At 54.2% G+C, this 14,663-nt stretch overlaps 1 protein-coding gene across 1 annotated transcript in view; it reads right to left on the reverse strand.

Annotated features, from left to right (window-relative positions):
* CAPN5 (calpain 5) overlaps window positions 1–7,692 on the reverse strand; it is a 52,656-nt gene extending 44,964 nt beyond the window's left edge. Inside the window, exon 1 of the mRNA XM_060018225.1 lies at window positions 7,614–7,692. The gene's annotated coding sequence lies outside the window, so the exon portion shown is untranslated. The remainder of the gene's footprint in view (window positions 1–7,613) is intronic.
* Window positions 7,693–14,663: the final 6,971 nt, after the last annotated feature.

Raw genomic sequence — 14,663 nt, forward strand, 5'->3', positions numbered from 1 at the left:
GGTCCCGGAAGGCCAGGCGCAGGGATCGGGCTTCATCCTGAGGTGATGGAGAGCGGGAAGGGTGCTGAGCAGGGGAGGGACTTGAGATCCACCTGGCTGCCACATGGAGAATGCACTGGAAAAGGACACGACCAGGGCAGCAAAACCGGAAGGCAGGCCAGAGAGCCTGTGTGCCCATGTGTGAACGCAGAACTGGGTGGGAGGCAGACCCAACTCCACCTGGGGACCAGCCAGTTGCGGGAGTGAAAGGAGACTGCAGGAGGCCTGCTGCGGGTCCCTCCTCTGTGCCCCAGTTCCCACACCCCACAGTGGGAGCCCAGGGCGCAGCATGGCCTGGCAGAGTGGGTGTCATCCAGGGCCGGCCGAAGGAGCCAAGGATGCCCGACAGACAAAGCTCCCCGACCCCGGCCCCGCTCCCTCAACCTCCCACCACATCCCACTCCAGGCAACAGAGCCCCCTCCCCTACGCCACATGACCAGGGAAGGGCTGAACAGCTGCACCTTATAATTTAGGGAACAGTCAATTCCAACGTGCTCGTCTTCTCTGGCACCCCTCTGGGCTGGTCCTGAGCTGACAGGAGGGGGTCAGATCCTCACGGCAGTCCCAGGGAGGAGAGGCACAGGGTGACAGGCACAGACCAAGAACTAAGCCAGACACACTGTGGTCAGTGGTCCCAGAAGCAATGCATGTTGCAGGTGGGGCTATAGGGGCAGGAAGAATGGTGGTGTCTCTCCAAGATGGAACTGGACAGAGCAGGGCTGGAAGGCTAGGCGGGAATCTGCAGGGGGAGCACGCAGGCAGGATGCACTGCAGGTGGAGGGAAGGCCAGGGTGCAGAGCTTTGAGTGGGGAAAGCTGGCAGGACCGGCTTTGCAAGACTGGGATGCCGGCTTTGGGAAGGGGGCTCTCACTGAGGGCATGGGGCAGCCAGGAGGGGTGGAGGGGTGAGACCGAGGGTCAGGTGCTGAAGTAGTAACGCGGGCCAGGGAGAGCCTCAGCCAGAGCCAGGGCAGGGAAGGCCAGAGGCCAGGGAGGGGGCCTGGAGCCTCAGAGTTTGGGTTTTATCAATGAGTTCCTTCCCTTTTATTGTAGAGCCACTCCCACTCCTCTCTTGCCCCACGAGCCACCGTTTCATTAACATGCTCAACACATCTCTCTGTGTCCGACTGTGGTTGTGTTGTGGCCTCCCAGGACCCCATCTCCCCCATGCACCCTGTGCTGAGGAACGGATGGCAGGGTGGCGGGGGAGAAGGGGCGAGAAGCGTGAGCTGCGCCGGGGCCACGGGGGCTCCGGCAGCAGAACCAGGGGGCCAGGCCCAGTGAGTCACTCTGGCCAAGGCCAAGCAGGCGTCACCGGGACCGGGAAATCCTGTCTTTCTTCTCCACTGCCCTCCCCTTATGGTTTCTATCTGTGTCCAATCCAGTCTCCACCCAGCTGCAGTGAGCTTTCTAATACGTAAACCCGACCAAGCGCTCTGTGCTAAGAGACAAGTGGGTCTGGAGGGCGGGGCCAGGCGTGTTTGGGGCTCAGGGTCCCTCGCTGGTCCTGGGGTACTGGTGTCCCCCGGCCGGCCGTGTATATGAGGGGAAAGCTAGCCTCGGGGCTGGCTCGCTGTGTGGCCCTGGCTGAGTCCCCAGGCCTCTGCCCCTCAGCGGTTCCCACTGGGACTTGGGTGTTGTGAGGAGGGGGCCGGGGAGCCTCAGTAAGCAGGTGAGATCCAGCTGGATCTGCCGGGCATCAGCAGGGACAGGAAGAAGCTGGGAACCTTCGTGGGCAGCAGGCTGGCCAAGGCTCGGCATCGGGCAGGGTGAGCAGCTGGCTTGGGCACTGAAGGTCACTGGGCCTGGGAAACCCAGCCCAGCAGCATATCTGGTGAGAAAGTGCAGAGGGAGGGGCAGGCGCCACTGAGCGCCAGAGCAGCAGCGGCTGTTTCTTACCCTACTGGGGCGGGGTTGACACCTGCAGCTCACAGGTGCTGCTCACTCCCCACAGGGGAAACAACCTACAAAAATGAGACTTGATCAGGTCACTGAAGCTGCCTCAGCTCCACTGGGCTGTGTGACCTCAGGCAAGACCCTGCCCTCTCTGGCCTGCAGGCTCTCACCATTGAATGGTGGAGAGGGGGACACTTCTTGCTCTTTTCCAATCAGCTATGTTTGTCACCAGGACAGCCTCTTTTTCTGCTTCCTGCATAGGTAGTCTGTGCCTCTCGCACCACCTGCCTCCAAGAACCAAGGTTGGAAACCTGGTGGGATGGTGCCCATTTCTCAGACTGGGAAACTGAGGCTCAATTCCTAGGTCAAACTCCTGCACACCCTCAGAAATGAGCTGTACTGTTCTCATTGCACAGATGAGGCCCAGGGGGCGTAGAGAGGGAAGAGGTACATTCAGGACAGTCAGGAGCCTGCCTCATGTCAGGGCTCTGCTCTGCCTGGCCCACCACTCCCTCCCTCGAGCAAAGGCAGCGACCCACTCATCAGCTCCAGGGAGTCCCACTCAGCCGCATGCTCCCATTCAACCTTCCCACACCTGCTCTGTGCCTGGCCAAGGGGGCAGCGAAAAGTCGGACCAGGCTCAGCCCGGGAGGTCAGCCTGGTGGAGGAGAGACAGCAACCCCAGCACCAGCCAGAGAGATCTGCTCTAAGAGGGCAGTGATGCGTTCAGACGGGGCAGGAAAGGCTCGAGGAGGAGGCGGCATCTAAGCAGGAGCTCATAGGGTGGGCTGTGATTTTTAAGAGACAGAACTGGAAGGTTCAGAGGAAGACGGAACCTCCTGGGAGGAGGAAACCATTTAGGCAAGGCGGGAGGACAGGGTGCAGGGGAGAGGAAGAAAGGGCTAGCAAGGCAACACTGCCACAGCCAGGTTATGGGGACCCTGAAAGCCAGGCTAAGGACTCGGGAGCGTGCCAGGGTGTGAGCTGGGCTCCTGGAGGATTCACAAGAAGTCTGGATGGAAAGGAGGCCAGGATGCAGGCAGGGAGACCAGGCTGTAGAAATGGACCTGCAAAGCATGGCCTTGGCCATGGAGATCCATGCAGACCCACACTGGGCCAGGGGCCACAGCACACAGCCAGGCGCTGTCTGGGGGTCCTTCCTTGGAGGCACCAGGAGGCTCACGACCTCCCAGGATGACAACCACATCTCTGGGCAAAAGCGGCGTGCTGGCGGCACTTCCGGGCCCCATGTCACATTCCTGCCCGAAGCAGCCTTGAACGCCAGTGCCTCCTCTTCCCCGTGCCCAGAGGAGAAATCAGAGCCTCGGAATGTCCCGTCCACATCCTTATCTTCAGATGGGGAGAATGAGGCCAGAAAGGGACAAGAACAGTTACCTCTTTGTGCCTCAGAGCTCTCACCTATGAAATGCAGGTCTCCCGCTCTGCTGGCCCAACCTGCCCTCACCCCTGGCTCCCCTCACACATCTCTGCTCTAGGCAGGGCTTAGCCCCAACTGTCCTTGGTATACTCATCTGCAAAATGGGGCTCCCGGCCTGGCCTTCACAGGGTGACGGTGGGGATCAAGTGACCCTGCACAGCACTGGGGCTAGTGAATGAATGTCTGAGATGCACTCCACTCTGGCAGGCTTAACCTACTCTTATGTTAAGGACCCCAGGATGGGGTCTGGTCTCTGGGTCAACCCGTGGGGACACGCCAGCACACTCCCCTCTTCCAAACATCCCTGAGCTCTGCCTACTGTGGCCTCAGGCTGGGCTCGGGGCCAGAGCTGCAGCAGCCCAGGCTCTGCCGGCAAAGGCTCCTATGCTGAGGCGGAAGCAGACACTGAGGGTGACCCCCTCGGGGAAGCAGCTGTGGGCACCCATGGCGCCTGCAATGACACTGCAGTTGGCTCCTGTGGTAGGCTGAATAACTGCTCCCCAAAATGCCAACATCCCAATCCCTGGAACCCGAGAATGTTACCTTAGACGGCAAAAAAGACTTTGCAGATGTAATTAAGGATCTTGAGATGGAAAGATTATCCTGGATTATCCGGGTGGGCCCTAGATGTAATCACAGGTGTCCTTAAGAGGGGGACAGAGGGAGATTTGACTCCAAAAGAGGAAAAGGCAATGAGGTTACGGAAGTAGAGAGAATGGGGTGATGAGGTCGTGAGGAACGCCGACAGCCACAAGGAACAGAGGCTCCCCTGGAGCCTCCAGAGGCAACCAGCCTGACACCTTAATTTTAGCTCATAAGACTCTTTCCAGACTTTTGACTCCAAAACAGTAAGAGGATAAATTTGTGTTGTTTTAAGCCACTAAACTGGTGTTCATTTGTTACAGCAGCGAAAGGCAATGTATACCATTAGTATCATTCCTGTGGGTAAGTATGTAGTCTCACACCTCTCTCCTGCTCAAGGAAGTGAGTGAGCGAGGATGAACTGCTCCAATGGAAAACAAAGCCACCCCAAACTCCAGTGTCTTAGTTACTGTATTATTAGTAACACACCAGTTGAGTCCTACCACCGCACCCTGACTAGCAGAAGTTACCCAGCAGTGGGCAATGGGGCAGGGGCTGGCTGGGCAGGGGCAGGCAGATCAGGCCAGCAGGCTCTCTGCCTTTTGTCCCCCAGGCTGCAAGATCCTGAGGCCATCCTGGGCATACCCTGAAAGTGCTGGCCGGCTGGGTACCAATGAATGGGCTTGGTCTAGTCCGGCCACCAGTCCCCTGTCTCACAGCTGACCACATGCACCACTGTGGCAGAAAACCACAGTCCACGCCCACAAGCCACCATGGCCTCAGCCAGCGGCACCCTCATACCCCTGGTCCTGGGAAAGCTGAGACCCCTAGAAACACATCCCTGAACAATCAGAACGGGGAGCAATAGCTCGGGCCATTACAGGCCAGCAAATGTTCACATTTCGCAACTTCCTACGTCCAAGCCTGAAGGCTGGCTTCCTAAAAAAACCTGGATTAGAACCCCAAAGGGACTTGGCCCATTTTGCCATTAGTGAACAGGGAAAGGCAAGGCCTGAGGCCAAAGTGAAGTCAGCAGCTCGGCCTGAACTAAAGTGAGGCAATCCCAGGGCATCACCATCGACCCAGGGAGGAGGAGAAGCTGCAGAGTCTGGGGCCCTCAAGGCGAGGCCCGGGAGGCCAGCCAAGGAATGCTTTGAGCAGAAAGGGTGAGGCATGAAGGGGCAGAAGAGGTCTCCGGAGGGGCTAGAGGGGTGGAGGGGAGGGGGTTCTAAAGGCACTCAAAACACTTGAGGACCCTGGGGCAGAGAAAGTCAGGCGTGAGGTGAGAAGACCAGCAGCAGACAGACTTCTCACCTGCCAGGCCCCAGATAGTGAGCCCCGCCACAGGAGGGCTGAGAAGGCCACAGTTCTCAACCACTGAAGCCAAGAGGGGCTTCCACTTCAATGGGAGAGACCCTGTTTCCTTTCACCCTTCTCCTCCCAAAGTCGGCCCCTCCTTCCTCTGGGTTGTCCCTCCCCCAGGGAAGAAGGGATTAAGTGGTGCTGACTGTTAGGTACTATTAGTTATAATGACTACCAGACACCATGTACTTCGCAAAGCACTTTCGGGACTTAACTTCATCATCAACCCTTAAATCCCTATGACTAGGCAGCATTTACCCCCATTTTGCATATGAGGAAACTGAGACTCACAGGGGAAGTTCCTTGCCTCAAGGTCACGTGCAGAGCCAGTCTCAGCGAGGAGGAGGCGTGACACAATGACAGGCCCTGCAGGTAGGAGAGGTCATGGAGACAGGCTTCCCTGTGGCCACTGGGGCCTCCGGGAGGGCCACCTGTTCAGGGATCAGGGCTTCAGGGCTGTCCTGAGAGCCCACAGGGAAGGCAGGGGCAGAAGCAGCCAGAGACAGCACTGGCCTGGGAGCAGTGGCCTGGATGTCACCCCCCGAAGCCCACAGGCCTCTCACACTTCATCGACTTCCCCCAAACCCGCTCCACCCACAGTGGTGGCTCCCCTCCCCCCCCTCCCCCCTGCTCCACCACCCCTCCTGTGCAGGCTCTGGGAAGCCCCATCAGATGCCCCCCTCAGGTGCCAAGCCTAGCCCTGGGTGGGGAGCTGGGGAGGGGAGAGGCAAGGGGAAAGAGGAAGGGGCCTCCCCCTGCTCGGGGCTCCCTAGCAACTCACCCACCACAGAGCCAAAGACGACACTTCTGGGATGCACTTCTGATGATTTAATGCCCCTCCCTATGGGCTATCATTCAGTTACATGTGTCCAGGCCTCCACCCATCTATTCCTTGGGCCTGCAGTGCCCTGCCCTTGCTTTTCTGCTTGGTGAACTTTCCATCCTTCAGCACCCAGCACCGATATATCCTTTGCAGTGAAACCTTCCCCAGTTCCTGGGCAGGGACTGGCACCCAGCACTGGGTGCAACTCTGGGCAGGGGCTTCTCGGTTTGACCCATCTGCCTCGTCAGTCAGAAGAGAGGTTCCTCAGGGCCCCACCTAAGCACATCGAAGTCCAGGCTCCCAGCTCTGGCCTGAAGCAGCAACAGCTGGGCCCAGCTTGCCCCGCCCTCAGCCTGGGAAAGCAGCCAGGCCTCTCCACCCCCACCCCAGGACTCTGGGGACTGCAGCAAAGGCTAGGCCCAAAGACCCTGGGTGGGAGGCTTTCAATCCTTGCAGCAGAATACAGTAGTTTCTTCAGGAGGCCTCACACTCATAGGGTAGGCTGAGCCCCACACTCAAACACCCTCCCTTCCAGGAAGTCTGCCCAGATTTCTCCCTCCCCAGAATCCTACAAATAACTGCCCTGGGCACTTCTCTCTTCGATGCTGGTGTAGGGAGAGGATTCTGGTTTGAGAGCCAGGGCAACCCAGCTGCAAATTCTGGTTCAGCAACCCTGAGAGAGAGAGTAGGTCACTTCACCCTCTGTGCCTCACTCTCCTCCACCCTGTGGGGTCTGGGGCTGAATCCCACCACAGGAAATGAAGCCTGGCCAGAACTTGGCACCTGTTAACGATCCGGCCTGCTTCACCTCTGGAACCCAGGTGCGTCTCCTCAGATGCCCAACTCTGTAAGGTGGTGGCAGGATCAGAGCAGCCCGAGATCCATTCTCCCCCAGCTGTCCCTGCCTCCCTGGCCCCCTCACACACACACCCAAGCCCAGCAGCACAGGAGAAAAGGCCCCTATTCAACCTGGGAAGATGGTGAGGAAGGGAATCGATTGTGGCCTTGCCCCCTTTCCCAAGCCGGGGGACGGAGGATGGGGAGGTACCCGGGAGGGGTTGTGGAATTGAATGGGTGGAGGCCTGGGAAGGGACACGAAAGGGGAATTGTGAGGAAGAGGAGGGCAAGGGCCGGTCAAGCCACGGGAGGTAAACCCCGGCGCGTAAGCACCATGAAACCAGCTCCGGACACTCGGGTGCAGTGGGAAGAGGCCCCTAGCCTCGAGCGGGGGTGGGGACGAACCCCCGGGGCCGGGGCGGATCCTGGAGGTCCCCCCCCACCCCGGGCCTCAAAGCCAGCGCTCACCTCCTTCCTCCCCGGCTGCAGGATGTGCAACCCCACACCCACCGATTCGCGCTCACAGGGCACGCGCTGGCCCTCGCTGCACCCATAACACACACACACACACCTCCGAAACACACACATGAACACACGCGCGCTCGCACACACCTCCCTCTGCGCAGCGCCTCCTACCTGCCGCGCCGCCGCGGGTCCAGCGGACTCGGGGATGCCGGGCTCGGCGCTGGCACTGGAGCGGAAGCTGGACCGGCCCCCTCAGCTGCCTCTGGCTCCGGCCGGAGATCAGCTGGGGCTGGTCTGGGGCGGGGCTCGAGCTAGGACTCCCGGGCGGCCGGGCCCGCCCAGCGGCCTCCGCCCGTTGGGGGGACAGAGGCGTGGTTTCCAGCTGGGCGGGAGGGCCAGGATTGCAGCGCATGCGAACTGGCGCCGAGCTGTGAGGCGAACGGGCAGGAAGGTGGCTGCAGAGCTCCCGCTGGAGAGTAGACGAGGATTTGGGGGCCTGCGCGGCGCAGCCCGACCCCTCTCGGCTTGATCGGGCCCGCGTTCTCCGGCCCCTCCCTCCCAGCATCTCCGGGAGTTCCCCAGAGCCCAGCCTAGGTCGGCACCGAGGCAGGGGGCTGGGAAAAGAAGGACTGGAAGAGGCGAGCGCTATCTCCATGTCCATATCCATCCCCAAGATTCTGGATGGAGGAGCGGGACCCAGACCCCAGGAGTCACAAGGAGGGCCCTTGTCAGATGGGGAAAGCAAGCTCCAGGCCCGTATTGAGTATTTATTTACTCAATATGCTATGATGGGGCGACAGCAGGAGGGGCATATTTCCCACATAAGACTGAGAAGGTTTGTGAGTGACCAGCCCTAGCACACAGTAGGGGCTCTGGGACGGCAGGGCAGACGTGTTTGTTATGCTCATCCGAGGCCTGTGTCAGCCCACTTCGCAGATGGAGAAGCTCAGGCCCACTCATCTCTCCTTCCAGTGTTCCCAGTGTACCTCTAAGTCACTCTGACTAATCAGCCCCCCTTTTGTATTTCCGACTGTTGGAGCCACAAGAGGAGTGTTTCGTGGTGGTTGCAAGAATGTACACTGGACTCACTGCCTGGGCTCCTATTAGCTGTGTGACCTTGGACAAGTGACCCAAACTCTCTGTGCCCCAGTCACCTCACCTATAAAATTATTATAGTAGCACCCACTCCATGCTGTTGTTGTGGGGATTAAATGGACTGAGCCATGTAACACCCCTAGAGTGGGCCCTGACTCAAAGTAAGTGCTCTCGATGTTATTTCAATCTAGCCCACCCCCCTCATTTTCTGAAGACACTGGGTCCCAAGAGCAGAGACATGTACACATGGCTGGTTAGAAGCCCAGCCATCCTAGGATGTTAGAACTGGAAGGGCCCACCTCAGAGCCCATCTCTGGCAGCTCCCACCTTCTCTGACAGCTGAGGAAAGAGACCTAGAGAGGGACAGTGACCTGTCCAGGGCACCCAGCCTGGTGCAGTGGGGGAGGCATTGGCCCTGCTCTTGTTGGGGGTTGAGATGGAGAGGTTTCCAGACAAGCCAGGAAGAGCTTGGTCTCCCCAAAAATTGGGGGAAGGGGCGGGGCTCTGATGATGCTCTGGCCCCAGGTCCCTGCTGGTCGGTTGCTATAAACTGATTCCCGTGCCATCACGGGGCCTGCTGTGCAGGTGCTTTTCCCATGTAATTCTCACAACCACCTTGGCAGGAGCCCTCATTAGCCCCATTTCACAGATGATAGAACTGAGCCTCAGGAGATGCCCCGGTCACACAATCAGGAAATAGCAGAACTGGGATCCTCCCTACCCTGTCTGACTCCACTCATGCCCTTCCCCTCTTCCTCCTCCTCTATCCCCCTCCTCCTCTTCTCTCCCCCAGGGAAAGGCCACCTCTGATGGCTTCTTGACTGGATGTCCAACCTCTGCTGCATCCCCCTGTAACTGGGAGCTCATTTCCTCACAGGGCAGCCCTTTCTACTTGTCTTGGGAGAGTCTCTGTCACCCAGAGCTGTGACCTAGTTCCCTCTTCCTAGCTCTGCAGGACTCCATAGCCTCCACGCCACCAGAGCCCTGGAGAGAATCTTCTTTGCTACAGGCCAGCAAACCCCTATCTTCACTGCTCTTGTATGTAACGAGTTTCCCAAGTGAAATCCTTATAATAATAATTTCTTTTAAAAATCCCAACAGATCTAATTGTCTAGCTATTGTTTGAGAACCCTAAAGGAAGCCCCTTGGCATGGGAAATGGCTCAACATGAAGGCTCCTAACGCCTGGTGTCTTAGGGTAAAATATTCAAGTAACCATTCAAGTTCCCCCACACCCATCTAGCCAAGGGGACGGGATCGCAGGGAGAGAAGTGGAGTTGGACATACAGAACTTTTCAGGACATGCAGAACTAATAGTATTCTCCTGAGAGTTTGGGAAATGGGAGAGTCACACTGGACTCCAGGGGAGAGCACACACCATGGAAAATAGGGATATGAAGGACTTTGAGTTGCTCTTAATTCCATGCTACTCTGAAACACTGCTTATATTTTGTTAGTATCCTAGATATTATTAAGAACCAGCCAAAGCCAAGTGGGATTTATTCAGAAATACAAAGTTGGTTTAATAACAGGAAATCCATTAATAGCATTAGTTTGCTAGGGCTGCCATAAGAAAGTACCACAAACTGGGCAGCTTAAACACAGACTTATTGTCTCACAGATCTGGAGGCTAGAAGTCCAAGATCAATGTGTCATCAGGGTTGGGTCCTTCTGAGGGCTGTGAGGGACAATCTGCTCCGTGCCTTTCTCCTAGCTTCAGGTGGTTTGCTGGCAATCTTTGGCACTCCTTGGCTTGTAGACACAACACCATGATCTACGCCTTCATGTTCACATGTGTTCTCCCTGTGTGTCTGTCTATCTCTGTGTCCAAAGTTCCCCTGTTTATAAGGACACCAGTCATACTGGATTAGGGTCCTTCTAATGACCTCATTTTAATTTGATCACCTCTGTAAAGACCCTATTTCCAAATTTACATTATGAGGCACTGGAAGTTAGACTTCAACATCTTTGGGGGGACACAATTCAACCCATAACACGTATGCACCATATTAATGAACCTAAGGGGAAAACCATGATTTTTTTCTATAGATGCCAAGAAAGCCTTTAACAAAATTCAACACCGATTCACAATAAAAACATTCAATGAAATAGGAAGTGAGGGATACGTTCTCAACACAATAAAATGTAGTCCTAAAGCCGACATCTTATTTAATCAAGAAACACTGGAAGCACTTCCACTAAGACCAGAAACAAGGCAAGAATAACCTCTAGCTACACCACTATTCCACATCGTACTAGAGGTATTAGCTAATGCAATTAAACAAAATAAACCAACTTAAGGCCTAAGACTGAGTAAAGAAAAAAAAAACTATATCTATTTGCAGATGATATATAATGTTATACCTGAAAAAAAGAGAAAAACCGGAGCACCAATGATAAAACTAATTCAAATAGTGAAAGAGTTCAGTGAAGTAGCAGGATTCAAAATTAAAATACAAAATTCAACGGCCTTTATATATACAAATAATAAACAAAGGTCATAAGGATAGATAAAACCCATTTCATAATAAAAACAAAAAAGATTAAGTGCTTAGGAACAAATTTAATGAGAGATGCATAAAACCTACATGAGGAAAATTTTAAAACATTCTTGAAAGACACCAACTAAGAACAAATGGAAAGATATCCCCTGTTCTTGGATTTTATGACTCAACATTATAAAGATGTTAGTTCTCCCTAAGTTAATTTGTAAATTCAATACAATCCCAATAAAAATACCAGCAAGCTCTCTTATGAAGATAGACAAGATGCAAAGTCCATATGGAAAGATAAACATGCAAGAATGGGAACACTGAAAAAGTAATACTATGAGGAGGAAATAGCTTTAGCAGACATAAAACAATAAAAGCTTCTAAAATTAAAAATGGGTGGCTGGGCTTCCCTGGCGGCGCTGTGGTTGAGAATCTGCCTGACAATGCAGGGGACACGGGTTCGAGCACTGGTCTGGGAAGATCTCACATGCCGCGGAGCAACTGGGCCCGTAAGCCACAATTACAGAGCCTGCGCGTCTGGAGCCTGTGCTCTGCAACAAGAGAGGCCGCGATAGTGAGAGGCCCGCGCACCGCGATGAAGAGTGGCCCCCGCTTGCCACAACTAGAGAAAGCCCTCCCACAGAAACGAAGAACCAATACAGCAATAAATAAATAAATAAATAAATAAATAAAATGGGTGGCAGACTTCCCTGGTGGCACAGTGGTTAAGAATCCACCTGCCAATGCAGGGGACATGTGTTCGAGCCCTGGTCCAGGAAGATCCCACATGCCGCGGAGCAACTAAGCCCGTGTGCCACAGCTAGTGAGACTGCGCTCTAGAGCCTGTGCTCCGCAACAAGAGAAGCCCGCGCCGCAACGAAGAGTAGTCCCCGCTCGCTGCAACCAGAGAAAGCCCACACGCAGTAATGAAGACCCAATGCAGCCAAAAATAAAATAAACAACCGCCTCACTCTCCCCAGGACCCCTTCTGCCCCTCAGATCCCTTCTCCCACAGCCAACTGAACTTTCTAGAATACAAATCCAATTTCTTATCTATAGCTTCAAACTCTTGAGACCAGGAGTAAAGAAAGAAAAAAAAAAAGACATTTTAAAAACGTCATTTCTGTGTTCTTGGGAGTATGAGAACTAACCTTTCGGAAAGACTGCTCTTCAGCTGGGAGAATAGGTTAATGGGCCTGTTTGTTCCTCCAAGGCCAGGCTGAGTCTAGGCTGGAGGGGAGGAGAGGGTCGTCACCACTACAGAATCATTCTGCGAATGACCGTCCCAGGGTGGAGAGAGGCCAGCTCTAACAACTGTTACGACGTTGAGTCAAGGCTAACACGTTGAGAGTTCTCCACCCCCACCGCGAAAGCCGGGCAGCCAGCCCGGGAGGCCCCTTCAAAGCCGGTGGTTCTGCTCTCCCGGCTTCAGCCTCCGGCTCAGAGCCCAGCCTTGACGGGCGGAGTCCTCACTCTGCTTGGGCAGCGCCGGGTGGGGCTTCACTCAGGGCCCGAGCAGACAAACACTCGAAGTAGTTATTGTTCAAACCCCAGAGCATCCGCTCCCCAGGGCTGCATTCCGAGCTGGGATCGGGCCTGGGGCCCTCACTGTGCGACGCTGGAGCCACTGCGCCTTTCTGGCCCGCTTTCCCTTCCACTGGGGCTGGGGGCAGGGAAGGCATCTCTCCGGGTCCTTCAGGCTCGGACTTGGTCTCCCCAGAATCATTATTTGCTCTTTTCTTCCGGGTTTGAGGGAGGGGATAGGTATGGCATCTGGGTGGAGGAAACTGAGGTAGGGCCTTACCTTTGAGCTCCACCCTCCCCTCCTGCCTCGAAGGGTTACTGCCTCCTGCTCCCAAGTGCCGCTGAGATGGGTTGAGGGGGTTTTCCCTTGCTGAAGACACAAATAATGTCATGGCTGTGTGTGTGTGTGTGTGTGTGTGTGTGTGTGTGTGTGTGTCAAACTGCTGTCTGCCTCCTTCTCTCTGGAGCCTAGAGACCTGGCCTCTGGCCTTGTGCCTCTGCAGCCTTCGGCTCTGGGTGTGGTGGACGTCAAGCACGGTGCCCGGGGCAGTGGTCAGGGCCCAGGAATGGCAGGCAGGAGGCCCGGTCATTTACTTACCTGGGCCTCAGTCTCCACATCTGCCCAATGGGGATGATAATAATCCCTGTTCCCTGGATGGGGGGAGGATACAAGGAAGTCAGGGGCTTGGAGGTGCTTTATAACATGATATCTCGACATATTAATTTAGATGTTTAAAAATATCTTAACATTTTTTTCTTGCATCGCTTTTAGATTCGGTCCTAGGTACATTTTTATTTCTATTATAAATGGTACTTTTACAAATGACTCTTCCTGATCGCTTGTTACTACTATATAGAAGTTAAATTGATTTTTGTACATTGATTTTGTACTGGAAGACTTGGTACATTTAAAAATTATTTTAATTAATTAACTGTAGGATTTGTGTGTGTGTTTTGGTGGGTTTTCTAAGTAGGCTAATGGTTCTCAATGAGGTGTACTGCCCCCTGGGGGGAGATTTGAAAATTTGTAAGGGAGTTTTTTGTTGTGCCCAAGAATTTACACATCATAATTCATACAATTTTATTTGTCTTTTATTAACCTTTTATATTACAATAAAAGAATTATATTGAGTTTTGGAAAATATATGTGTGGACAGATTATATTCTCTAAGACTTTCATTTCAGAATAGGGAGTATAGCATTAATTTTGTGGGGAAATTGGATCTGATAGGGTTGCAAGCCTCTGAAGTTCTGATAATTTTCTTTCTTTTTTCAAGTTATTATCATTTTATTTTTTTATTTTTTGGCTGCCCTGCATGGCTTGTGGAATCTTAGTTCCTGGACGACCCATGTCCTCGACAGTGAAAGTGTGGAGTCCTACCTACTGGACCACCAGGGAATTCCCTCATTATCATTTTAAATCTTTATCTTGCCTTGCTGTGCTCTCAAGCCTTGGACAATGTTGAACAGTGGTGATGATGGACACGTCTAGTCTTTTCTGACTCTTAAAGGAAATGCTTTCACCTTTTACCAAGATTTTCTTTAAATCACGAACGGATGTTGAATTTTATCAAACATTCCCTCCCCCCGCCACGTCTGAGATATTCATATTTCTCTTGATGTGATGTGCCACATTGACAGATATTCCTTTTTTATCCATGTATTCTGATTCCTTTTCTAATGCTAAGCCCACCTCAAATTTCTGGGATAAATCCATCTAGGTGCTCTGACATCCTTTTTACATACTGCCACATTGTCTACTAGCGTTTCGTATAGGATTTTGCATCTGTGTTTGTTAGTGAGACAGCCCTATCATTTTCCTTGCTCGTGGGGTTCTTGCCAGCTAGGCCGGCCTGGTGAAGGGAGTTGGGAGCACAGGCTCCTGGGGCCCAGATTTACCCAGACCCAAAGACCAGCCGCCCGCCTCCGCGCGGAAACTGTATGCAGGGCGCGCCCCCTGGCGGCTGCGGGGCGCAAAAGAGCCCGATGAGCCAGGCGAGGGGAAGGGAACCAGGTAACATCAGGGGGTGCCAGGGCTGCGCGGGCCGTGGGCCTTCGCTGGGCCTGGTGACAGTGAGCAGCCCAGCTTCAGAGATGGGTTGACCAGGACC

This window comes from Delphinus delphis, chromosome 8, assembly GCF_949987515.2.
Source record: "Delphinus delphis chromosome 8, mDelDel1.2, whole genome shotgun sequence".
Lineage (NCBI taxonomy): Eukaryota > Metazoa > Chordata > Mammalia > Artiodactyla > Delphinidae > Delphinus > Delphinus delphis.